Genomic DNA, 25,590 nt, shown 5'->3' on the forward strand with positions numbered 1-25,590 from the left:
CAAAATGACCTGAATAGACTAGAAAGCTTGGCCAAAGCTAACAAAATGAAATTCAATACAGAGAAATATAAGGTACTGCAATTAAGGCGATAAAATGAAATGCACAGATATAGGATGGGGAACACCTGGCTGAACAAAACTATGTGTGAAAGGATCTGGGAGTATAGTGTCTAGATCAAGAGAAATAATAGTTCCGCTGTATTCTGCTTTGGTAAGGCCCCACCTGGAATATTGTGTCCAGTTCTGGGCACCACAATTCAAAAAGTACATTGAGAAGCTCCAAAGGAGGGCAACTAAAATGGTGAAGGATCTGGAAACCATGTCCTATGAGGAACGACTTAGGGAGCTAGGGATGTTTAGCCTGGAGAAAAGAAGGTTAAGAGATGATATGATAGCCCTGTTTAAATATTTGAAAGGATGTCATATTGAGGAGGGAGCAAGCTTGTTTTCTGCTGCTCCAGAGACTAGAACGCAGGACAATGGATGCAAACTGCAGGAAAAGAGATTCCACTTCAACATTAGGAGGAACTTCCTGACAGTAAGGGCTGTTTGACAGTGGAACACACTCCCTCGGAGTGTAGTGGAGTCTCCTTTGGAGGTCTTTAAGCAGAGGCTGGACGGCCATCTCTCGGGTATGCTTTCGGTGAGAGTTCCTGCATGACAGATGGTTGGACTGGATGGCCCTTGTGGTCTCTTCCAACTCTACAATTCTATGATTCTATGATTAAATGTCTCTGACTGATCTACAGGGCAAACATACAAAAATCTATACCCAGCATATTCATAATCAATGCAATGTGATGCAGTTATAAAGATATGAGTGATAAATAAGGTTATACAAAACAAACAAACAAAACCCTATCCATCCCCAATTCAGATATGTACAATCTTCTCACAACTTAGAATAAATGCAACAACACTGTGAATCAGCAATTTCAGAAACTATGGCCTGTTACAGACAGCCAAAATAAAGCTGCTTCAAGTCACAGTAGAGGTATGGTGTTTCAATGATGCATGCGTCCTAAGAGTCCAGAAGCCACACCAAAGCCATGCTCCAGTCCTTAGGGCTGGAGCATGGCTTTGGTGCGACTTCTGGAGTCTTAGGACGCATGCATCATTGAAACACCAAACCTCCACTGTGACTCAAAGCAGCTTTATTTTGGCTGTCTGTAACAGGCCTATGACAATGTGGTAGCTCAGCAACTAAAGCTTTTCTAACTGGCAAGTCATTTTATTATTTTAAAAAAATGGCTAGAGTATTTCCCAATAAGTGAAGCACATTAACAGATCAACCAATACTGCTCCTTAAAGCACCCTTAAATGTAGAAAGTGGAAAATATGAAGCAAACCTTGCCATTCAAAATTTGTGATATTAACACAATAGGTCCCCTCTCTTTTGCATGCAAATCTTATCCTATCTGCAGTAGACTGACAGGATGAATATCATATGCAAAAGTCAAACACAAGAACTGAAGTTCTGAAATATGTATCTAATGTTAAGACTCTTTGGAAGATTTATCTCTTGTACAGATGGGAGTTCTTCAGAGGCAAGCATTTGGGCACAAGTGGCACTTCAACAACTGCAGCTTGAATAGGAAGCATTAATGGCTACAGAAATCTTCCTCCAAAGCTAGTTCCTTCTTGCAAGGGCCATAAGACTCCTTTTAGCTGCCTTATCACTTTGGAAACATGTTTCCACAACAAATATTTGCTTCTCAAGGTAACCAGCCAGCCCCTGTGATCAGGGAGAACCATCTAGAATTTCGTGAAAGGGCATCAAATTCTTAGTCATTTAAGTTGCCATGTCTGTTTGTTTGTTTACTACCAGGGATGAGGAGCCCAGCAAGGAGGGGACCATTTTATCCTCCGTAATGAGTTCCCAAGTCACAGAGAAGGTTTCTTCTCATGTTCCCACCAATCAGACCTATGAAAGTGGAATTATTGAAAAAAGGACCTCTCTTGAAGATCTCAGAGTCTGAGCAAACTCATACAGGGAGATATTGTTTGTCAGATAGCCTGGACCTAAGGTGTGTAAGGGTTTATAAATCACAATCAGCACTTTGAATTGTGCCCTCAAACAAACTGGCAGCCAACAGTATGATCCCTGTAACCAGCTCCCATTAACACACTGGCTGCAATTCTTTGTACCAATTGAAGTTTCCAAACATACATCAAAGGCAGCCCCATGTCTAAATGGGATGTAGTCAAGGCATGTGTCACTGTAGCCAGAATGGACATCACCAAGAATGAGTGAAGTTGGTGCACTAGCTTTAAGTGTGGGGGAAAAAAAAACATTCCTGGCCAGTGAAAAAGCCTAGGCTTTCAGGTTCAAGGCTGAGTCCAGGAGTACACCCACAATGCAAACCTGCATCTTCAGGGGAAGTATAACCTCGTCAAGCACAGGCTGATTTGCCTTTTGACTGAAGAGGAGCACCACTGTCTTGTCTGGTTTGAGCTTCACTTGGTTTACCTTCATAAAATCCGTTAGTAATGCTGGGCATTATTTTAGAACCAAAATAGCTTGCTTAGTGTTAGGTGGAAAGAAGAAACAGAGTTGGGTGTCTTCAGCATACTGATGGTAAGATTTGTTACTACTACACCTCCCATAGCCTATGAGATACAGAACTACATATTCCATAACCTAGTGTTCTCCAATTGTGCCGGATTACAATTTCCATCACCACTGACTGGGGATGATGGAAGATATAGCTTGAGGACACTTGAATGGGAAAGGCTAAGGCGACAGAGGAGGATTCATTGTCATCCTCTCCACCATTACAGTTACAAGTTGCTAAGCGCAAAGTGTAACTATGATTAATTTTACATGTATATCACTCTGGGTATTGTATTTGGTTATAGAAGAAATTGCTACTTTGCCCAAGAAAATGGCTCACTGCAGTCCTGAAATAGCCTGCTTCTATTATTCTTCCACATCCAAAGTCAGCCATTTGGAAAATGGACCCTTGAAAATGCAGCTACAGTGTCATTTAATCCAATGGGAAATATCATCTCACTGCTCCCAAGCGGGGAAGATAAGACCATCAAAAAGAGCACAAAACAGCTTCCATTTACAGCAGTCAAAGTATTGGAAGCATGCTCCTAAATTTAGCCTCTGGTACACCAGCGGTACTGCTAGACTTAAATATGAGCATTTTGTTAGCACTTACATCATTTTGATAGATTTTAATAAAACTTAGATTTAGCTGTTTTTCTTGTTTGCCATTACTCACTCTTGAATGAGATAATCACTAATGTCCTGCTTCAGCTAGACTGTCGTCATATATGACCAAATATCCAGTTTAGAAATCAGAAAGATTTACTCATGCTGGAAGACTAATGACATCAAGAAGGGAAAGAAAATGCAGCTGAGGAGGGTGGGAGAAAAAACAGACAATGAATGCACGTAATAGGCAGGAATGAGTACGGACTAACTGCAAATACTATTTACACAAGCACAGTGATTTTTCTCATTACCATTAAACTGTTTGACAGAAGTCAGAGTGATATGTAACCAGTGACTGGAAACACTAGCATACGACATGTGTATGTGTGCATGACAACCCCATGAAAGTCATGGGGTTTTCTTATGTAAGGAATACTCAAGAGGTGGCTTTGTCAGTTCCTTCCTCTGAAATATAGCCTATAGCAAACCACTGGAGGAAAAACTACTACTCCAAGTAAAAATGTTCCTTTTCAAGGTGAAAACCTTCAGTCACTTATAATGCATGACCCATCACTATTACACAAAGAAAGCCCCATGCAAGTATCCTGATTCGTATCCACCGTGTAGGAGCCCAACTGGAAGAAAACCACGACAAAGGCCACTCTGCTAATTAGTGCTGCAAGGAACTCCACAACTATTGACAAAATAATTTGACAACTCCAGATTAGGACCTAGATAGAATGATTTCACTCAGTAGCAAATTCCACATGAACATTCTGAGAAGAATCAATTGTGCTTACAATGAGAAGACTTTAGCAAATAATAATTCTACGAATAGTAGCTATTCCTAGGAGACAGTTGCAACAAGCAGTCTTCAGAGGATCTACTTTGACCTACAGGTTTTAAGAGAGGGTGAAGGTAATTAAGAGTTTCCAGAAGTTAGCTATTAAAACTTCTTTTATCTCTCACTATTGGCTCAACTGGCAGGTAACAACTTCATTTAATACAAAGAAAATAAAGCTACACAACAAACTTATATACAAGTAGAATAATTCTATTTATTTAGTATTAAATCCCATCTCTGTCTAAAGATCTCAGGGTAGTGTAGAATAAAGTCAACATGATTAATTTAAAACAGTGCAAATAATAAAGTTATTTTAAAGGGCTAAAACTTATTACACAGTTTAATAAGTTAAACAAGACAGATTAAAATAATTTTTTTTCAAAATCTTAAAACAATTCTAAAACATGTACAAGGGTAGATCTGTATAAAACCAGGTGGGCCCCCAAAACCATATTTTCATGTGACAACAGAGTAACAACAACACAGATACCAATGGACTTCCAGGATTAGCATATGTAACAAAGGTAAATTCTATAACAGGGTTGGCACAGCACAGAAGGCTCTCTCCTACATCCTCCAACAGCATATTGCCCTAGAGAAGAGCCCCTAAGGAGACCTCAAGAAGGCATATGTAGGGAGAAGAGCTCCCCAAGCATCGAGGTCCCAGAGAGAAATATTAAGATCTCTATGACATAAACAAAAGGCAGACTAGATGTTGCCATTTTGTGAGCCCCATTATATTCATTCAACTTACTGGTACGAAAGCATAACTATCCCACCTGAATGTGAATGGGCATAATAATGGGTTCTGTTATTATCTAGGCAACACAGCTGATTGGTATAGTCTCTCCTCCAGATAAACAAAGGGTAAATGATATGGTGTGCTAGGTTATATTTATTGGGGATCAACACTACAACAGGTGCAACAGAGATCATGAGAGACAATTGCCTAAAGAGGATGACCAGTTTTGGGAGAAATATGGAAGTGTTGAGATATTTCCAAGATGGGAGGTTGCTTAAGAGACATTAACAATATGAATCAATCAGTCCTTTGGCACCGCACTGTAAAGTGAGGGGGTTCAAGACAGAGGGGCCATTCACATTACCATTTACACCAGTTCTGAAATCAATTCTTCCACGTGAAGTTCATATTGGGCCCGATTCCATCACAATCCATGTTGAGGCTTGCACAAGGAAATGCCCCTTACCAAAATCGGGCTAAAATCTGTCTTTTCTGAAAAGACCCGGGTTCCGTGAAATATGAACTTGCCCTCGATCATGATCGGGGCAAATTTAGGGAGGGATTATGGTCAGAGGGCGGGAAGAGGGCAGAGCATTCCCTCCCCTCATTGGAGGGGAGGGGGAGAAGGAAAGAGCCAAAGAAAAAAGGGGAATCTGGATGCAAAGGGTGACAGGAGGCAAAAGAGGAAATCAGGGTGACGAGGGCTGCAAAGGGCTGGCGGAGGGGGGAGATGGAGAAAGTGATGGAGGAGGAGGAGGAGGAAGGAGCCAGGGCAGCTCAGAGGGAGGTGAGGGTCGGAAAGAAGGAGGAGGAGGAGGATTGCCCAGGGAAATAGGGCTGTGGGGCCAAGCTGGGGGATGTAGGGAAATGGATGCAACAGAAGCAGCCTCTTTTGACAATTTGTGCACATGATTTTTTGGGTGCGTGCTTGTGCTACTTTAATTTCATCTTGCTCCTGGATGATGATTATTATTATTATTATTATTATTATTATTATTATTATTATTATAGGATGCTACAGTCAGAATGCCTGCGCTGCATTTCCCTTTTATTCCCAATTGATTCCATGGGTCAATTGGAACTGACAGGTCACTCTCTCTCAGCCTCAGTGGAAGGCAATGACAAAGTGTAAGCAAGAGGAAAAGGGTCAGTTCAGTTCAGGCCAAAGGCAGGCCATCAGGCACTTTTCTCCCTTTTTTTATTTTTTTTAAATTTTGACAAAATGTGCGCATGTTTTGTTTTGTTTTTTCTTTTTAATTATTTTTGGTTGTCTATGCGTATGTTCTTGGCAAGAGATATAGATATAGATATAGATATAGATATAGATAGATAGATAGATAGATAGATAGATAGATAGATAGTGAGCAGGAGCAAGGGTCAATTCAGGGCAGGTGGGGGGGGGGCAGAGCAAGACAAGCCTCCCCTATCCATCAGGGACCTTTTCCCTTTGATGTGTATTTTTTAAAATTATTTTTCTCTGTCTATGCACATATTCTTTCCTTTGGAATGACTGCTGGATTGCAAATGTAATGTTGCAACTTGGCAAATTGATACAGCTTTTGCTAGGTGAAATGATTGCTGGATTGTGAATGAATGTTACCAATCGAATGTAATGCTTCTCTTTACAGTTATGTAAATTGGCAAATTGATACAGCTTTTGCTAGGAATTTAGGGGTAGCCTGAGGAGAGCAAAAAAAAATAAAAATGCATCCTTTTCTGGCATTTCAAGGTGAGGATTTAGTATTATTGATATTATTATTATTATTATTATTATTATTATCTGTGTATGAGGCATTCTGGTGTGGCAAGGAGTGGGGGATACTGGATGCATTAGCTTGCATTTTGGGGCTGAAAATGGGGCCAAGGGCAGATCATAACCTACAACACTGACCAAATGCCCACAACACACACACCCCAGAGGTTTTTAAATTTGACAAGTGGTGCCTGGTCCTTTAAAAAAAAGGAGGGGTGGAAAGCACACTTCTGATGCCCCTATCAGTGCTGGAAACGTCACCTATGACCATCACGGAACTAACTGATTGACAGCCAGGCACCTTCACCTTAAACCCGAATTCTCCAAGAGGGCATTCGTGTTAAAATGCCCCTGATTGGTAGTCAGCACTTGCTTCCGGAGAGATTCGGGAGCCCCCCCCCCCCCCAAATTTGCCCAGTTCCTTCTGGAGCAATGCCGCCAGTGTGAATGACCCCAAAGAAAATATGTTAAAACAGATAAAACCAAATAGAAAACAGCTCTAAACTCCCTCTATAATTATTTTACCATCTGAAGATCATTGCCTCAATCCGTTCCGATATTTGACAGGAATACACATCAGTTGTTCCAATTTACCCAGGAAGATTTCTCATTATAGGTAAATAAGTACTGGAGAAAGTCCCAATTCCCTCTTTTAAGCCCAAACTGGGGTGTGTTTTGTTCAAATATAATATGACAATGATGAGATGAACTTGCACAGAGTGATAACCTGTTGGTTAGTCCCAACTAGAACAGATCCATTCAATCATTTCTTGAATGGTGAATCAACAGGTCAAGAAATCACACTGATTTAATGGGTCTCCTCTAGTTGAGACTAATCAACAGGATTTAGGCCATAGTTTAAGAGAGGGAAAATGTTTTAATATGAGGGGGGAGGATCTTTAATGTGATACAAAATCATTTTAATAAAAACAGTTAGATACAGAAAAATACATGGTGGGCTTTTTCCTGACTACTTCAGACTTGCTATAAAATTTCTGAAAACAGTATTTACCAGTTCCTTAGTCCATGGTTCTGGATTTTTCTTACAGTAACAGCCTGAAGGAGAGAACTTCACATTAAAGCCATTTAAGGGTTTTTGGTGGGTCTTTTGGCAAGGAGGGGAGCTGAGGCAAGAAAACGGACAAGAGCATCCATTTCGTAGCCCAAACAGTCCTAAACAACTGCAAAATCTATTTCACAAGACCACGGTCAAAATGTAATCATGCATGAAGTGCTCAAGGATAACATTTAAATTTCCTCCTATCATCATAAGTATTTAAAGGGACACTGAAGCAAAGAATTTAATGCTGCTTTCTCATCACAGTGTCTATACAATGCCTGGTAGCTCTGCCATTATTAGTGTATATTAAGGTAGTTCTTCATTGTAAACACACACACTCAATTTTATAGTGATTCAATACCAGCACACCCTGTTTTACTGCTTTTGGGAAAGCAAGCTGCATGATTTCGAGGAAAACCTACAACTCCCTGAAATTAAAATTAGGCCTAAATCTAGGATGGGAATTATACAGCCCTCCAGATATTGTAGGTTTGAATCTCCCAGCATCCTTTACTATTGGCTATGCTGGCTAAGGTGTATGGGAGCAGCAGTTCAACAGTATTTGGAGAGCTGTATGATTCTCACTTCCTTGGCTTAGGCCATATACATACCATGTAAAATGGGAAATCTATGTCAAAAAAGTCTTTCAGACCTAAAGTTTGTGCATCCACACCTAAATGTCCAACATGTTCATATGTCCAATGTCATGGGAAATGAAGGTATGTACATGGTGAAAAGGTTTCTACTGGAACATGTTGTAAAGGAGTGTTTGTGGGAGGAAATCAAAGTCTGGAAAATCAGTATGCAAAGTGATCTGAAAGAAAGAAGCTGGTAGCATGAACTTTTATAGACTTGAGCCTACTTCCTCAGATGCATCTCCAAACATTCCTATAAGAATTAGGCTCATGTCTACAAAATCTCATGTTAACAGCTTCTTTGTTTCAGTTAATCTCAAAGGTGATACAAGATTCCTTTCAAGAGGGAACAAAAAGAGCTATGCTTGTTTTAACTATGTTCTGACACATGAAAAGCTATGACTATGACATGAAAAGCTACAAGAATTTTTAAAGCACTTACACTAAGGGTGTTTTAACAAACTACAAACCAGATTACTAACATGGTGCAAACATTAAGAGTGCTGGATTGGCTCTGAAAAATCTCAGGTTCAAATCCCAATCAGCCATGAGACTTCGTGGATAAATCTGACCTAGCCATTCTCCCAGCTGTTAACCAACCTCACAGAATTGTTTTGAGGCAAAAAAGAGATATGCAGAGCACCTCACATATCACCTCAAACTCTATGGGTGGGTGGGGGGAAGAGAAACAGAGTGACATATGTGGCAGTGATCAGCTAGACCCATTGTACTATGGTGCAATAAGAAAATGCCATCGCTTAAACATGAGCCATGATTTTCCTCTCCCAGTCCTTAAATTAAGCTTTTAAAATCTTGCTTGACAAAAAGCTCTGAAGAACTCAAAGGTTTGCACACCATTTTATGTACTTTCAGTTGGCCTCATAAAACGTATTATCCCAATATGGATTTTCACTTTGTGTTAAAAAGGAAAGGGACATGTTATCCCTGGAGCTATGCATCCTCCTTTTAGTCCTGGATTTTTGACAGGAGAGAGCACTCTAAACATGGCAAGATTGTACATTAAGAAAGCCTCTTATCTGTGGCTCAAAACTGCAAAGGCCTCAAGCTAATTAGTGCTTGGAGATGTTCTCTCCCACCTACTGAGCCCAATACATATGCAATTAGGGAAAAATAGGGACTGGTGCAGGCAACTTGAAGGCATACACAACACACACAGGGGCTGGTTAGTACTTGACTAGGACATAAGGCCAACTGAACACAAGATGTTTCAGGTTATATAAGAACTGGCAAAACCACCTCTGAATTTTTCTTAAGGAAGAAAATCCCATGAAATTCACAGGTTCACAGTAAAATGCAAATCAAAGGCACATATGCACAAGGTTAGAAAAGGCTCTCCAGCTGTGACCTAAGTTGTTATTTGCTGAAAGTTACAACATTTTACTTTGCTGAAGGATCATGCTTTTATCCCCAACTCTTATGTATTTGTCTCTCTTGCATTTCCTCTCCAGTGTTTCCGATACTTTTAAATTCAGGACAGAAACTATAGCTCCTGGAAGCTTTTTAATGTTGCCAGTAGGCAAACCAAATATATATTAAGTCAGAGATACACAGTTACACTACATAATAAAATTATTTCTTTGTCAGTGCAAGAGAAGTGGGATTCTGTGTTTTAGACTTTGAAGTCCTTAGGCAAGGACCTCCTCTCTTGAACTTTGCAAGGTATCTTGTTCACTAACAGTCCCATTGGCATAATGGTACAGTAGACAGAAACATGAAAGTAGGCACTGTAATATCTTACTCTTGTGCAGGTGCTATACAACACTGTGCCAATGGATACTGAAGAATGTGCATAATTAGAATATCTTGAGCATATGGTACAACATGTTGGTGCAAACTGGAAAGAAAAATATTTGGGGCTTTAAAATTCTAGATTTCTTCATCTTGCCAGGCAGTAAAGTGTTAAACTCAAGATATTCTCAAAGTACAAAACTGTATTCACAGCCTTCTTTCAGTTAACATAAAGGCATTTTCCCATCCTCACAGTCCTTTCATTTGACCTGTTGTTGCTGCTTCTCCCCATCACCAATGCCGCCGGAGGACCATCAGCACTGCCCAAGGGCTGATAGCTGACAGCTGCGCGAGGCAGCTTGGAGGAGGGGAAAGGCGCCGGTGGGAGCGGCGACCTTCTAAAGCCGGCCTACCGGCATCCCCAAGCACCGATGCCGCCGGAGGACCATCAGCGCTGCTGCGCTGCCCAAGGGCTGACAGCTGTGCGAGGCGGCTTGGAGGAGGGAAAAGGCGCCGGTGGGAGCGGCGACCTTCTAAAGCCGGCCTACCGGCTACCCCAAACACAGATGCCGCCGGAGGACCATCAGCGCTGTCGTGCTGCCCAAGGGCTGACAGCTGCGCGAGGCGGCTTGGAGGAGGGGAAAGGCACCGGTGGGAGCGGCGACCTTCTAAAGCCGGCCTACCGGCTTTCCCAAACACCGACGACGCCGGAGGACCATCAGCGCTGCCGTGCTGCCCAAGGGCTGACAGCTGCGCGGGGACATTAATGCACCATCACTAGCTTAAGGACTTTGCTAGTGCTGATTTACCATCAATGCATTTTGGTTGGGATTGTGTGTATTGACCATTTTGGGATTGGGATTATTAACTCGCCCAACTTGTTCTTGGGCTAGAGCTGGGGTTTGTAGTTGGTTCAGTTAAATATTTTTTTTCTTTCTTTTCATAAGGGAATGACACTTCTTTATGTCTCCCTTTGTCTTGGGGTTTTGTTGTTATGGATGGGTATGGGGGTGGACGCGGGACGTGGGTTGTTAGATGATGCGGTGGAAGCTTATGTGATGGGAGCCCCTATTGAGGTTGTGCAGGGCAAGGGGAGGTATGGCGGTAGGAGAGTGGAATTGTGTCGGAAAGGACGGTGAGATCGATGTGTAATATCTATCTCTCCTTCCATCCACTCTCCTAACCAAAGAGATCTGAGGGTCAGCCCAGCCGTACCACAAACCCTGTTTCTGCTCCTGTGCAACGCCAGGTCTGTAAAGAACAAGACCCACATAATATATCGTTCTTTGATGCACGTATTGCGTCCGCAGAGTCGCGTCCAGCAGAGCTGTTCAGGGTTGTGAGGGAGTTAACTCAGCTCCCCCCCTCCCTGAGCCCTATTTTTGAACCATCGAAAGCCTGCTGTGACGAATTTAACAACTTCTTTGCGGACAAAATCTCTCGGATAAGGGCTGATCTCGACGCCAGTATTTACGCAGATCCTATAAGAGAGGCGTCCGAAGCGTCCGTGGCCCCTGTTATACTGGATCATTTTGAGTTTGTTAGTACCGAGGAAGTGGACAAGATCCTTCGAAGTGTTAGGAAGACGACTTGCTCCCTTGATCCCTGTCCCTCATGGCTGGCAGCTCAGGGGGGAGATGCGGTGTTAACACTCTTGCATCTTGTTATTAATACATCTCTAAGAGAGGGTCAGTTTCCATCCAAATTAAAATTAGCAGTGGTCAGACCCCTGCTAAAAAAGCCCTCCTTAGACCCCCTGATCCACAACAATTATCGGCCTATCTCGCTGCTGCCTTTTCTGGGGAAGGTGATCGAGAGAGCAGTCGCTCTCCAGCTTCAATCGATCTTGGATGACACCGATTTTCTGGACCCATTTCAAACCGGCTTCTGGGCGGGCTATGGAGTAGAGACTGCCATGGTCGCCTTAGTTGATGATCTCCGTCTGGGCATGGACAGGGGAAGCGTGTCCCTGTTAGTGCTTTTGGACATCTCAGCGGCTTTCGATACCATCGACCATGGTATCCTTCTGGAACGCCTGAGGGAGTTGGGTATCGGGGGCACTGCTTTGCAGTGGTTCCGGTCCTACCTCTCGGGCAGATTCCAGATGGTGGAGCTGGGGGACTGTCACTCTGATAAGAGGGTCCTTACATCTGGTGTCCCTCAGGGAGCGATTTTGTCCCCTATGCTTTTCAACATTTACATGAAACCGCTGGGAGAGATCATCTGGAGACACGGGGCACGGTGTTATCAGTACGCTGATGACACCCAAATAGTTTTCTCTGTGTCTCCGACTGATGCAGTAACTAAGGATGGCATCTCTCCCCTAGATGCCTGCTTGGCGTCGGTAATGGGCTGGATGAGGGAAAACAAACTCAGTGTGAATCCAGGGAAAACGGAAGTACTGGTGATAGGTTCCCCAGTTCCTGGTGGTGAGATCTGTCACCTGATCCTGAATGGGGTCACGCTCCCCTTGAAGGACTCGGTGCGCAGCTTGGGAGTACTCCTTGTCTCGTTGCTCAAGTTGATATCTCAGGTGGATGCAACGGTCAGGAGTGCTTGTTATCAACTTCGCCTGATACGCCAGCTGCGTCCCTACCTGGACCGTAGGTACCTTGAAACTGTTGTACATGCTTTGGTAACCTCTCGATTGGATTTCTGCAATGCGCTCTACATGGGGCAACCCTTGTACCAAACCCGGAAGCTGCAATTGGTGCAGAATATGGCAGCAAGATTGGTCGCTGGTAGCTCCAGGTCAGACCATATAACACCTATTTTAAAAGACCTTCACTGGCTGCCTATTCGCTTCCGAGCTCAATACAAGGTGTTGGTTTTGACCTATAAAGCCCTAAATGGCTTGGGACCAGGGTACTTCAAGGACCGCCTCTCCCCATATAATCCGCCCTGCACACTCAGAACATCTGGGACAAATCTGTTAAAGGTCCCTCAGTCACATTTTGCGAGGACCTCACAGAGGGCTTTTACCATCGTTGCCCCCTCCCTCTGGAACAGGCTCCCCGTAGAGCTCCGCTCCTCCGCATCGTTAGTTTCTTTTAAAAAGAACTTAAAAACGCATTTATTTTAGTTAGCATTCCCACCTTAGATAATTTATTCTTTTCTCTGCCCCTTGTTTTTCCTTCTGACCTCTGACTGTTGTAATCTGACTTTTCCATTTCTTGCCCCGATATATGTAATTTGTATTGTTTATTCCCATGTAGTGATGCTTTTAATCTTATACTATAATGTTTTTAACTTTGTATTTTACTGTTTTAATCCTTTGTAAGCCGCCTTGATCATATCTATGGAAAGGCGGGGTATAAATAAAAAAAAATTATTATTATTATCATAGAATCAGAGTTGGAAGAGACCACAAGGGCCATCCAGTCCAATTCCCTGTCATGCAGAAACTCAAATCAAAGCATCCCTGACAGCTGGCCATCCAGCCTCCGTTTAAAAACCTCAAAAGAAGGAGACTCCACCACACTCCGAGGGAGCATGTTGCACTGCGAAACAGCTCTTACCATCATGAAGTTCTTCCTAATGTTTAGGTGGAATCTCTTTTTGTGTAGTTTGAATCCACTGTTCCAAGTCTTATTCTCTGGAGCAGCAGAAAACAAGCTTGCTCTATCCTCAATATGACATCTCTTCAAATACTTAAACAGGGCAATCATATCACCTCTCAACCATCTTTTCTCCAGGCTAAACGTACCCAGTTCCCTAAGTCTCTCCTCATAGGGCATGGTTTCCAGACCCTTCACCATTTTGGTCACCCTCCGCTGGACATGGTCCAGCTTCTCATCCTTTTTGAATTGTGGTGCCCAGTTTTAACCCAGCTTTTCTAATCTATTAAGGTCATTTTGAATTTTGATCCTCTCCTCTTGGGTATTAACTGCTCCCCCTAATTTGGTGTCATCTGCAGATTTGATAAGCATGCCTCCTATTATTTCATCCAAGTCACTGATAAAGATGTTGAGCAGCACTAGGCTCAGGACAGAACCCTCTGGCACCCCACTGGTCACTTCTTTCCAGGATGAAGAGGAGCCATTGCTGAGCATGCTTTGGGTTCAGCTGGTCAACCAATTACAAATCCACCTAACAGTTGCATTGTCTAGCCCACATTTTACTAGCTTGTTTGCAATCTACACCTGTCCTTGTTCCGACTTCCTCACATGAAATACTGAGTGACTTCTGTAATCTTACAAATTCTTATAATTACATAATCTCCAGTGAAGCACAAATTTAAATTAAAAACAAATAAACAAATGAAATAAATAAATGAAAAAAGAAATAAATTAATTGATCTTACTAATACAAACATGACAAACCAGTTAATAATTGGTTCAAAGAACAAAAAAAGGAAGAATGTGCAATACCCCAGAGGTTTTGCAGATAGAGAGAGAAATACAATTGGGGAAAAAAACCAGTAGCAGAGTTAACAAACAAACAAATAGAGATAACAAACATGAAGAGATAAAAGCAAGTTATATAAGAAAGGATATTATGGAAATCCAAAGAGAGCAGGAGGAGAAGAAGCTGTTAAGCGTTGAGGAGGAAGTAAGTATGGGAGGAGGAGTGATTGAACGTATATGTAGGTTATATAGAGGGTGAGAGTGGGGAAAGTAGAGAAGGTTTGTTTGGCATTTATGAAAGTATTAGAAGGTTAGTTGAGTCAGGAGGAGGGAGATTAAGGAAAGTTGAGTTATGAAAGGAGAAAGTAAAGAGAGGGAGAGAAGAAAAGAGAAAACTAAAGAAGGGATCCTCCAAGACCAAAAGAGGAGAAACATTTTTTAGATAAAAGAACATTCTAGGGAAAGTTATTTGATATGCCCTTCCTTATATATTGTACTTATATAAGTTGAATGCTTGTTTTATATTCTTTGTGTTTGTTGAGTGGAATGATATGTATTTTAATTAATAAAGATTTTTTAAATATAAAAAATAATTGTTTCAAACAATTTAATCTGGGCGGCAATTCAATTTACATTAGCAAACTCTTAAATATTATCAGCAAATTCAAGACACTGTCAAAATTATGACAGATTTGGCTCCTAAGCATCTTCTGACAGGATTGGGAGGAAAAACCTAACATAAAGGATTAACATAAAAATCAGTTAAAGAATTGTCTCCTCTTGATATCCACCCATTCTCATTCAGACTTCATAACCTGGTGCTGAGCTACTAAGTGCCATAGTAATGAGAAAGCTATTTCTAGTTTTAATGCTCCTCCCAGCCCAGATTTGCTAACCCTCAACAGGCAACGTAAGAATGGACTCTTTGCTATAGTTGCCCTGTGAGACAGGGCAACTATGGTAATTCCTCACCACCTGCTTCAAGCCAGCACTTGACCAACGCATGCTTTTAAGTGCGATGCTTCCAAAGGAATATTGCACACAACATTCCCCTTACGTCATGGACAAGTACTTCTGCTGACTGAGCACATGATTGTATAGTGAAGAAGCTCTCTCAATCCGGCACTTACAAGATGAATCAAGGGCCAGCTGCTTCATTCCCACAAGCTCATCCCACCTTTAACCAAACACTCACTACATATCATTTCAATAGTCAGAGATGGTCTAGCAAACACTTATAAATTTAACTAAACTTTTCCAACAAAAGGAAACAAAACAAAACACAACCAAACACTGGTTCCATTTACCTGTTCAGAATATTCTTCTCAAACAATATAAATATTCACTCAGGTCAAGACTCGGATCTATGACCTCAATTGTACATGACTCTTTTCCCTCTTTGCTAGCACTGGTGTTTTAACAATTCAAATTCTCCAGTAGAATGTGGGCCTCAGACAAATGTCTAAACTCTTCTTTAAGCAATTAGTATATCTCTGCAAAAAAACAACCTGTCCCTTTTCCATCAGCCTCCTGGAAGGTGAGAAAAGGAGAAAAAGAGAAAGGGAAATATAGATGAAAGGGGAAAAGAGATCAAAGGATTACAGCCCCTCCCACATAGCATTTTGACTCCACTCACTGTTGGCAAGTACTATGGAAACATCACAGAGATGATGTGGGATCTACCCATTCTTCTACCTTGATATGGAAGTGTGTCTATAATGTTATTAAATTACATTTTGTATTTTGCGGATGCTAAGATCCCGATTCTGTATCAGTGGGGTGCTACTCTATGGGGTTGGGGGAGACAGAGTGTTGCAGTGGTTTGAGCACTGGATGACAAGACAACTCTGGAAACCAGGGTTCAAATCCATGGTAGAGCATAAAAACCCACTGGGTGACCTTGGGCACACTCTCCCAGCCTCAGTGGATATTGGCAATCCCCCTCTGAAGTAACTTGCCAAGAAAACCCTATGATAGGGTTGCCTTAGTGTCACCATATGGGTCACCATCACAAAAAATGGCTTTGAGGCACACACAACAAAAACAACAATGGGGTGGGAGAGATATTTAACTGTAATCACCAGTTTCTGGTTCCTGGTATAAATTTTGACAAGAAAATGCTATCAAAGTTTGAAATTTAAAGCAAATGTGCCCTTTGGTATTCAATCTAAATAGGGATTTGTCTCCCTGCTACCTTTTAGAGGGAGAGGACTGATCTGCTTATAAGTGACAGTGAGTAAAAACTAAAAGATGATTTGGTTTTCTAGAGGAGCAGTAAGCATTGCCTAATCTACATATTATTTTGGATAACTAGAAATCAACTGCATGTCAGGCAAAGTCACACTCCCTTCAAGACACAGACATGAATTTTAGATATATTTTATACAATCCCCATGAATGTTGATACACTCAGCTAGCTGAACCTACATAAGTAGTGACTTGCCAAATTCCTATTGATTCAATGTGTCTACTCTAGCTGGGACTAATACATACCGTATATACTCGACTATAAGTCGACCTCATGTATAAGTTGACTGCAGGTTTTGGGGGCAAAATTATGGATTTTGATATGACCCTTGGATAAGTCAAGGGTAAAACTTAGGTTCATGCAACAAAGGATCTAAATGATGAAGCAAAGGAAAACAATGCCAAAGAACCTACAAAATTATGGCAGGCATAACTGTTTTGGCTCACACTAGAAGCTGGATGGAAGAGAGAGAAGAGGGAGGTCAGTGCTTCCAGGAGAGATTGCACTCTTGCCTTTAATCAGGGGATGGTTTTCTTTTTAATAAGAGTTAAAAATAGTATTTACATTGACCTGTGGATAAGTCGACCTAGGTTTTTGGGGTCAATTTTTTAACTAAAATTTCTAGACTTATACATGAGTATATACAGTAGATTTTAGCTACTGTGGAGACATTTCTGGTATGTTGCGTTCATACTGCTTAATTAAAATTGACCAAAGAATCACCACCTACCCTCTCTTCACCACATATACACCAAGATGTGAATCTCAGGGGGATGGGGAAGAGAAAGAAATAGACCCAAGATTTCCTCTGTTTTTTTCTTTTTTAAGTAGTTGTATAGCAATACATTGGTGCTTTACAGACTGCCCAAAAGGGCGGTCTGCTGGCGCCGGTATTTGCTGCACCAGGGAACTGCAGCAGACAAACCATGCGATTTCCTGGCGCAGCAAAAAGAAGCCGCAAAAAGCGGGTTCTTTTTGCGGCGCGGCTATGATGCCGCAAGGCACCAATGGTGCACTTGCGGCATCATTTCCGTGCCGCAACATGCAGACACTAAGCGTCCACTACGTCAATGGGCGCCACCATTTTGTACGTGCTCGGTATATACTAGGGTTAGGGGCGTCCGGAAAGGACGCCTCTTCCTAACCCTAGTACGTGCCAAGCACATACTTTTGGGTGGTGTGGAACCCACCTATGCTACTCATGAAACTGGAGTTGGGCTTTGACACAAGCAGCTTCTAAGCATGTAGCCTACTGCCTACCAATACCTTGCTCCTTTGTTTGAGAACTGCTTCTGGATGCACGAAGAACAGGTCATTTATTATACTGTGCCCTCTCTTAAACAAATAAAGCATGTACTTCTGAGGATTACTGTAAACACTGTTCTGTTCTTCCTAGAAGTCGTAAGTGGAGTACGTACAATTCAGACCTGTTTACAGGGCTGTTGTAACGATTTAATTAAATACATTAATTAAAGACAAACTGAGGTATGAGACACCCTGGACAGCAGAAGACACCATCTAGAAGCTAAATACTGTAAGTCCTTAAAACACCCCATGAAAAAATTAATACAAATTGAATCCTAGTAAGATAAGCAAGCACACTGCTGGCTCACAAGCATGTGACAATTTGCTCCAATTCTTTTGCTGCCTTTAATTATAAAACATCTTTGAGTAATTGTAATAGCTTTTTTAAAACAAGTCAGTGTTGGGATTTTTTTAAAAAAAAAACTTTCCTGGATAAAATCTCTCTCCCTTCTGAGTAACTACTTGGAGAAGAGGCACTAGTATTTCAGAGTCATGAAGTCCCCTTGACCTCAGTGACATTAGGGAGGGGGAAAGCCCTACCAGGATAAACTGGGAAAGGTCATACAGCAAAATGAGGAAGTGTACATATCAGATGATACCATCAGCAAACCCACATTCCAGCAGACTTGAAAGACCTGAATTTGTTATCAAGCTGTAAAATTAAAAGGGAAAAAGCTTGTGTGTGAGGGAGAGGGGGAAAGAGAGAGAACAGGCAAATAAATTAATTTAGCCCTTGAACTGTGTGTGTATGTACCTTCAAGTTGCCTGCTGACTTATGGTGACCCCATGAATTTTGTGGGGTTGCTGTAGGCAAGGAATACTCAAAGGTGGTTTTACCAGTTTCTTTCTCTATATCCTACAGCACCTGGGAACGGGAAATTTCCTACTGATACAAGAGATTAAACCAACATATATAAAGCTGAAAAATATTTAAAAGCCATTTATACCAACTCCAAATTCCAAGCCAAAACCCTCAGTCAAAAAACACTGCTTGTCATACGATCTTCTATATGCAATTGTACAATGTATGTACAATGACAGGTGTATGAAGTACGATAGATGACTGATATCATGTGATAGATATATCATGATACAGTAATAGATGGATCATGAATCTTCGGATAGCTGCCTTGAGTCCTGGTTTTGGTGAGTAGATGGGATATACATAAAGATGATAACAACAACAATGTATAAAGGGAAGTATATAGCCTTAATATTGAAAATACAGAAATCAAAACAAATATAGTTCACTGGATATGAAGGATTTGAGTACAAGATTGGATTATTGTGGTCAGGACACTATTAGTTTGCTCCTACCAAACAGGTATTTATATTCAGGCAGGAAAGGCAGCATGGCATACCGGTTTGAGTGTTGGACTAGTACAACTCTGGAGACCAGGGTTTGATTCCCAGCTCAGCAATGAAACCCAGTGGGTGACCTTGGGCAAGTCACATGCTCTCAGCCTCAGGGGAAGGCAATGGCATACCTCTGAATAAATCCAGTAAGAAAACCCCATGATAGGTTCGCTTTAGGGTTGCCATACGTTGGGAACAACTTGAAGACACACAAGAACAAAAATTTGACTGGCAGAGAGCTGGTGTAGTGGACTAGGATGTGTTGGACTAGGTTGAACTAGGATGCTGGGGGACCAGGGTTTGAATACACACTCAGTCATGGAAACCAACTGGGCGACCTTGGGCCAGTCACATTATCTTATCCTCAGCCAAAGGCAAAGGGAATTCTTCTATCTGAAGAAATTCTGCCAAGAAAACCCCTTGAAAGGTTCGCTTTAGGGTGACTTGTGTGACTTAAAGGTACAATATAACAACAATTCTATTGGCATGGTACAATACAATACAATACAATACAAATGTAAGTTAACTTTTTATCTCCCCCCCCCCAACTTCCCCTTCCCCTTTTGTGTTCTGTCTTTTAGACTGTAAGCCTGCAGGCAAGGACTGTTTTACTTCTGATCTTTGTTAAGCTGCTTTGTGAGCCTTTTCAGGTGAAGAGCAGGGCAAAATGCCTTAAACAAAGACCAAAAAAAAGAGGGGGGTATGTGAGTGCCAAAAAAATAATCAGCAACATTTCTATGACAGCTTTTCTTAATGGAATATATCCCCAGGGCATCAGAGGAAAATCTTGTGCTATCTGCACCAGAGTACACAGGCTGTGGACCTACTCAGATCTAGATCCAACTGTGAATCCCAACCAGAGTAGACCCTTTCACTCAACTGAAACTTGGAAAAATCAAGATAAGCTTTACTGTTTCAGTGGGTTTACTCTAATTGAGACCAACAACAGAACTCAAATCTACGTTTTGCACTATTAAGTCAGTGCCTCAACCAAGCTGTAGTGACCTTCCCAGCATATTCCCAGCAGAGAACCAGCATAGGGCAGTGGCTGAAGTGTTGCATCCAGAATTGGGAGATCCAGGTTTCAGTCCCTCAGTGAGCTATGAAACTCACTGGTTGACCTTGAGCAAGCCAACTTCTTTCTCTTACACAGCCTGACAAGGTTATTGTAAGGATGAAATGAGAAGGAGGAAAAGCTACTTTGAACTAATGGAAGAAATGGCATGACATATATGAAACTATTAATAATTTTCCCCCAAATTTTTTGGACAGACACTGTTATGTTTAAGCTAGGCATGCAAAACAGCAAGCTAAAGAATCCACCTACTCATGACTCCATTTATTCCTGAGCAGATTCATCAGAATGTAGTTTGAAGCAGCAGACAGGAGCACCTGCTGACTATTATTAACTTCATTTATATCCTGCCTTTCTGCCCCAAATGAGGGTTCAAGGCATCTTAGGAATTAAAATACACAATACAGATAAAACACAATTGAACATTAATATTAAAATGTAATTAAACTATCATCAGTATTGAAACAATTTAAACATACAATTAAAACATGAAAGCAGTTTAGAAACTGCACAGTAAAAGCACTTGATCAGCCATGAGAACCCCCTGGGTGACCTTGAGCAAGTCACTCTCTCTCAGCCTCAGAGCAAGGCAAAGGCAGACAACAAATCTTGCCAAGAAAACTGTGATAGATTCGGCTTCTTAGGGTCACAATAAGTCAAAAACTACTTGAAAGGACCCAACAACAAAAGCATGGCAACATTGTTCAGTTCTCAAAATACTTCAAGTAAAGGACCACAAAACCGATAAAGCCAGCAGACTGGGCTAGAATATGCCCCAAAACATCCTTGCCATCCAGGCTTTGCTTGAAAAGAAGCAGAAAACATGAAAGCTTTTGCTATTTTTGTGGTGACATTTATGTGAATCTCAAAAAGGTTTTGCCCTGTGATTCTGGGATTATTTTCCTCCCCAATATGCCAACCCAAAACATTTATACATTATTCCTGTGTTAATTTTTGCACTAAATTTTGCAAACATTTTGCACTAAAGTAGAAGAAGGAGCTCTGGCAAGTCTTTGAAGATCAAAAAGGAAATGCAAAATGCAGTCACTCTTGTGCAGGGGTGAGCAATCAGCTCAATGGAGCTGCAACCACATGATGTTCAACAGGGTGGGAATGTATTGTTTTGGATATTTCAGCAACGAAGAAATAAAAAGCATGTCTATATGCCTTCAGTGAGATATCATTTGCTATTTGAGCACTGGACTATGATTCTGGAGATCAATGTTCTAATCCCCACTCAGTCATGAAAACTCACTGGGTGAGCTTGGGCAAGTCACACACTCTCAGCCTCATAGGGAGCCAAAGGCAAACCCTCTCTGAGCAAATTTTGCCAAGAAAGCACTTTAGGGTCTCCGTAAGTCAGAAACAACTTGAAGGCACACAACAGCAAAATGTGTATTTCAGAGGAAGGAACTGGCAAAGCCACCTCTGAGTACTCTTTGCTTAAGAAAACCCTGTGGAATGCACTGGGTTGCCATAAGAGATAGGCAACTTGAAGGTATGTACTTGCAGAGTAGAGTAAGAGCAGAGTGATGTGTTATCTGCTCTTCTCACAATGCCTTCAGTGGTCCATAAGAACTTGTTGTGTGCCTTCAAGTCATTTTCATCTTATGAAAACCCTAAAGGTGAACCTATCATGGGATTTTCTTGGCAATATTTGTTCCAAGGCGGATTGCCTTTGCTGTCCTCTGAGACTGAGAGAGTGTCATTTGTCCAAGGTTACCCAGTGGGCTTTGACAGCTGAGCAGGAATTCAAAGCCTAGTTTCCAAAGTCATAGTTGAATGCACAAACCACTACGGCGTGATGGCTCACTTACGGAGATAAGAGATGAGCTGACCAGAATCAAAGAGCAAAACATTTCTGAGATTAACATAAATGTCACCAGAAAAAAACCTGACATGCTCCTGTGCAAATAAGACATCAAGTTTGAGACAAGGCATTATGGTTGCAAAGAAAGATAAACATGCAGTAGGTAAAACCCCTTTGCTCTGGGTTTTTAGAGAAACAGAAGGAAGAAAGAGGGTTGAGGGCAGGGAAGGACAAGGCTGTGGGATAAGGGAAGAAGGAGAAAGGATATGGGTCTCAGCATCCAACGCAGAAGGGTGAAAGACAAGGAATGGTTTTAAAAAATTAATGGGAAATGAACTTAGGGAGTAGATGAACATGAGCCTCATTTTACATTTCAAGGGCCAAACATTGCATGTGAGAAAGAAAAATGAGAGACAGGACAGTGATTTAGTCCCTCAGGTAAAAGCCAGAGCTCAACTCTGCTTGGAAACTACTTTCCTCCCTTGAGGCCTTGTCTTCCAACCTCAAATCAGGGTGACCAGAAGTCCTCTTTTTCCAGGACATGCCCTACATTTCAATCTTCTGTCGAGGAGGCATTCCAAAATGTCCTCCAATTTGAACATGACTAAGAAGCAGGAATTTATGAATGTTTTTATTTGGAAATGTCTCACATTTTCTTCTTGAATGCCCTACATTTTTGCGGTGCCTTGTCCTCCTTGGTGGGTTAGGATATCTAGTCACCCCACAGAAGCTGTCTTTCCAACCACAGACATGTATTTGGGGAAGAGTGAGTAGAGAGGCCAAAGAGGACTTCCTCAGTGAATAAAACTCTGTATAGTCAGCCCTTCATACCCACAGATTTTTTATCCATGGATTCAACCATCCACTGTTTGAAAATGTTATATATATATATATATATATTCCATAAAGCAAACCTTGATTTTTATCATTTTATATAAGGGCCACTATTTTACTATGCCATTGTATTTAATAGGACTTGAGCATCCACTGATTTTGGTATCCATGAGGGGGTCCCTGGAACCAAGGCCCAGCCGATACCAAGGGACCACTGTACATGCTCAGAGTCCTAATACATCCAGTGGTTCCCAAACTCTGGTTCTCCGGGTGTTTTGGACTTCAACTCCCAGAAGCCCCAGCTGTCAGGAGCTCTGGGAGCTGAAGTTCAAAACATCTGGAGCACTGAAGGTTGGGAATCACTGCCAAGGACCCTGACACTCAGGAAGAAACAAATACTGAAATAGTGGAGGAAAATATTTGGCCATAGGACCAGGAAAAAGAGAGAGAGAGAGAGAAGTGGTGGGGTAAAAGCACAGCAAAGCCAGAATAGAGACTCTCTGGCCCAAAGGAAAGAGTGGAGCATAGATTTAAGCTGGCCACAATATCCATGGAAACCCTGACTAGGGTGACCTTGGGCAAGTAGTCACACTCTCTCAGCCTCAGGGGCGGCCGTGGCAGGTCTGAGCAATTCTTGCCAAGGAACTGGCAAGGAACTAGGGCCGTTTTCCATTTATTGTGGGGGGTTTTCTTGGCAAGGCTTGTTCAGATTAAGGGTTTTTGCCCTGGCCTTTCGCTGAGGCTGAGAGAGTGTGACTACTCGCCCAAGGCCACCCAGTGGGTTTTCCATGGCTGAGTGGGGGATCCAAACCCTGGCCTCCAGAGTCGTACTCAGAAATAATGTGGGTTTGAGTGTTGGACTGGGAGGCCATGGGGGGAGGGGGCAGGGTTGGAATCCTGGCTCAGTCATGGAAAGCCCAGTGGGCGACAGACGCCTTGGGAGAGCAGTCCCACTCTCAGCCTCCTCAGAGAAAGAAGAAGGAGGCAAAATCATTTCTGAACCAATCTTTGCCAAGAAGGAACCATGACAGGTTCGCCTCAGGGTCTCCCTAACTCTGAAAAGACTTAGACTCATAGCACTGGAGGAGGCCCCCAAAGGGCCATCTAGTCCAGCCCCATTCTGCCATGCAGGAACTCTCAGTCAAGGCGTACTAGGGCAGAGGCACAGGACCACAGGCCTGGAGGAGGCGGCGGCCCAGGGACTTCGTGTCTCCCTCTGCCTGCCTGCCTGCCTGCCTGCCTGCCTGTGTGGTGTGTGCCAGGGGCCTGCCGCCCCTTCCCCAGAGGAGGCCCGGGGCCTGCCCTTGTCTCCTGCCCTACCTGGGCGCTGAGGTAGCGCTTGAGGCACTCCTCGCAGACGGCCTTCTTGCAGCAGGGCAGGGGCTTGAGGGCCTTCTCCTCCAGGCACACGCGGCAAGGCAGCACCAGCAGGGGCCCGAACTCCCCGGACAGCAGCCCCGAGAAAGGCTCAGGGAGCAGGAACAGGTCCACCCCCAGGCCCCCGCCCCCGCCCCCTCCGCCCCCGCCGTTGTTGTTGTTGTTTCCGCCTCCATCTTCGCCCTCTTCTTCTCCCTCCAGGGGCTGCTGCTGCGGAGGCGGAGGCGGCGGAGGCGGAGGGGAGGCCCGGCGGTCGCTCTCCACGCAGTAGACGGTGCAGAAGACAGGCCGCAGGGGGAGGCGGGGGCTGCCCCCGACGACCACGGGCTCCGAGGGGGAGGAGGAGGAGGAGGAGGAAGGGGGGCCCTCGGCCGGAGGAGCCTCAGAGGAGTCGGGGGGCGGCGGCGGCGGCGGCGAAGGCGGAGGGGGGCTGGCGGTGCTGAGCTGCTCCCCCATCGCCCTCGACGCCCCCGCCCCCGCCGCCTCCCGGGAAGCCGTGGCCGCGTCCCATCCAGCCGCCTCCCTCAAGGAGGAACCGGGACCCAGGGAGATGATGGTGCTGCTGCTGCTGCTGCTGCTGCTGCTAGAAGAGGCCAGGAGGAGGAGGCAGGGAGGGAGGGAGGCAGGGCCCGCCTCGTCCTGCCCGGTCCCCACAGGCCTCGCCCCTCTCTCCCTCCCCCCGTCCCTCCCTCTTTCTTCCCTCCCTCCCTTCTTCCCTTCCTCCCTTACTCTCTCTTCTTTCTTTCTTTCCCCCCTCCCTCCTTTCCTCCCTTGTTTCTTTCCTCCCTTCCTCTCTTATTTTCTTCTTTCTTCCCCCCTCCCTCCCTCCCTCCCTCCTTCCCTCCCTCCTTCCTTCCTTTCCTCCCTCCCTCCCTCCCTCTCTTCTTTCTTTCTTTCTTTCTTTCTTTCCTTCCTCCCTTCTTTCCTTCCTCCCTCTCTTCTTTCTTTCTTTTCTTCCTCCCTTCCTCTCTTATTTCCTTCTTTCTCCCTCCCTCCCTCCCTCCCTTCTTTCTTTCTTTCTTTCCTCCCTCCCTCCCTTCTTTCCTTCCTCCCTCTCTTCTTTCTTTCTTTTCTTCCTCCCTTCCTCTCTTATTTCCTTCTCCCTCCCTCCCTCCCTCCCTCCCTCCTTTCTTTCTTTCTTTCTTTCCTCCCTCCCTCCCTTCTTTCCTCCCTCACTCTCTTCTTTCTTTCTTTCCTCCCTCCCTTCTTTCCTCCCTCCCTTCCTTCTTCCTTCCCTCCCTCCCTCCCTCCCTCCCTTCTTTCCTTTTCCCAAAGATCAGGGTGACCAGAGGT

The 25,590-nt window shown here is 43.4% G+C and overlaps 1 protein-coding gene across 1 annotated transcript in view; it reads right to left on the reverse strand.

Moving 5' to 3' along the window:
- Positions 1 to 24,299, reverse strand: part of TPD52L1 (TPD52 like 1) — a 152,274-nt gene extending 127,975 nt beyond the window's left edge. Inside the window, exon 1 of the mRNA XM_089530440.1 lies at positions 24,241 to 24,299. The gene's annotated coding sequence lies outside the window, so the exon portion shown is untranslated. The remainder of the gene's footprint in view (positions 1 to 24,240) is intronic.
- Between the last annotated feature and the right edge of the window lie 1,291 nt (positions 24,300 to 25,590).

The sequence above is a fragment of the Sceloporus occidentalis genome, unplaced genomic scaffold, assembly GCF_023333645.1.
Source record: "Sceloporus occidentalis isolate IW3139 unplaced genomic scaffold, rSceOcc1.0.p SCAF_6, whole genome shotgun sequence".
NCBI lineage: Eukaryota > Metazoa > Chordata > Lepidosauria > Squamata > Phrynosomatidae > Sceloporus > Sceloporus occidentalis.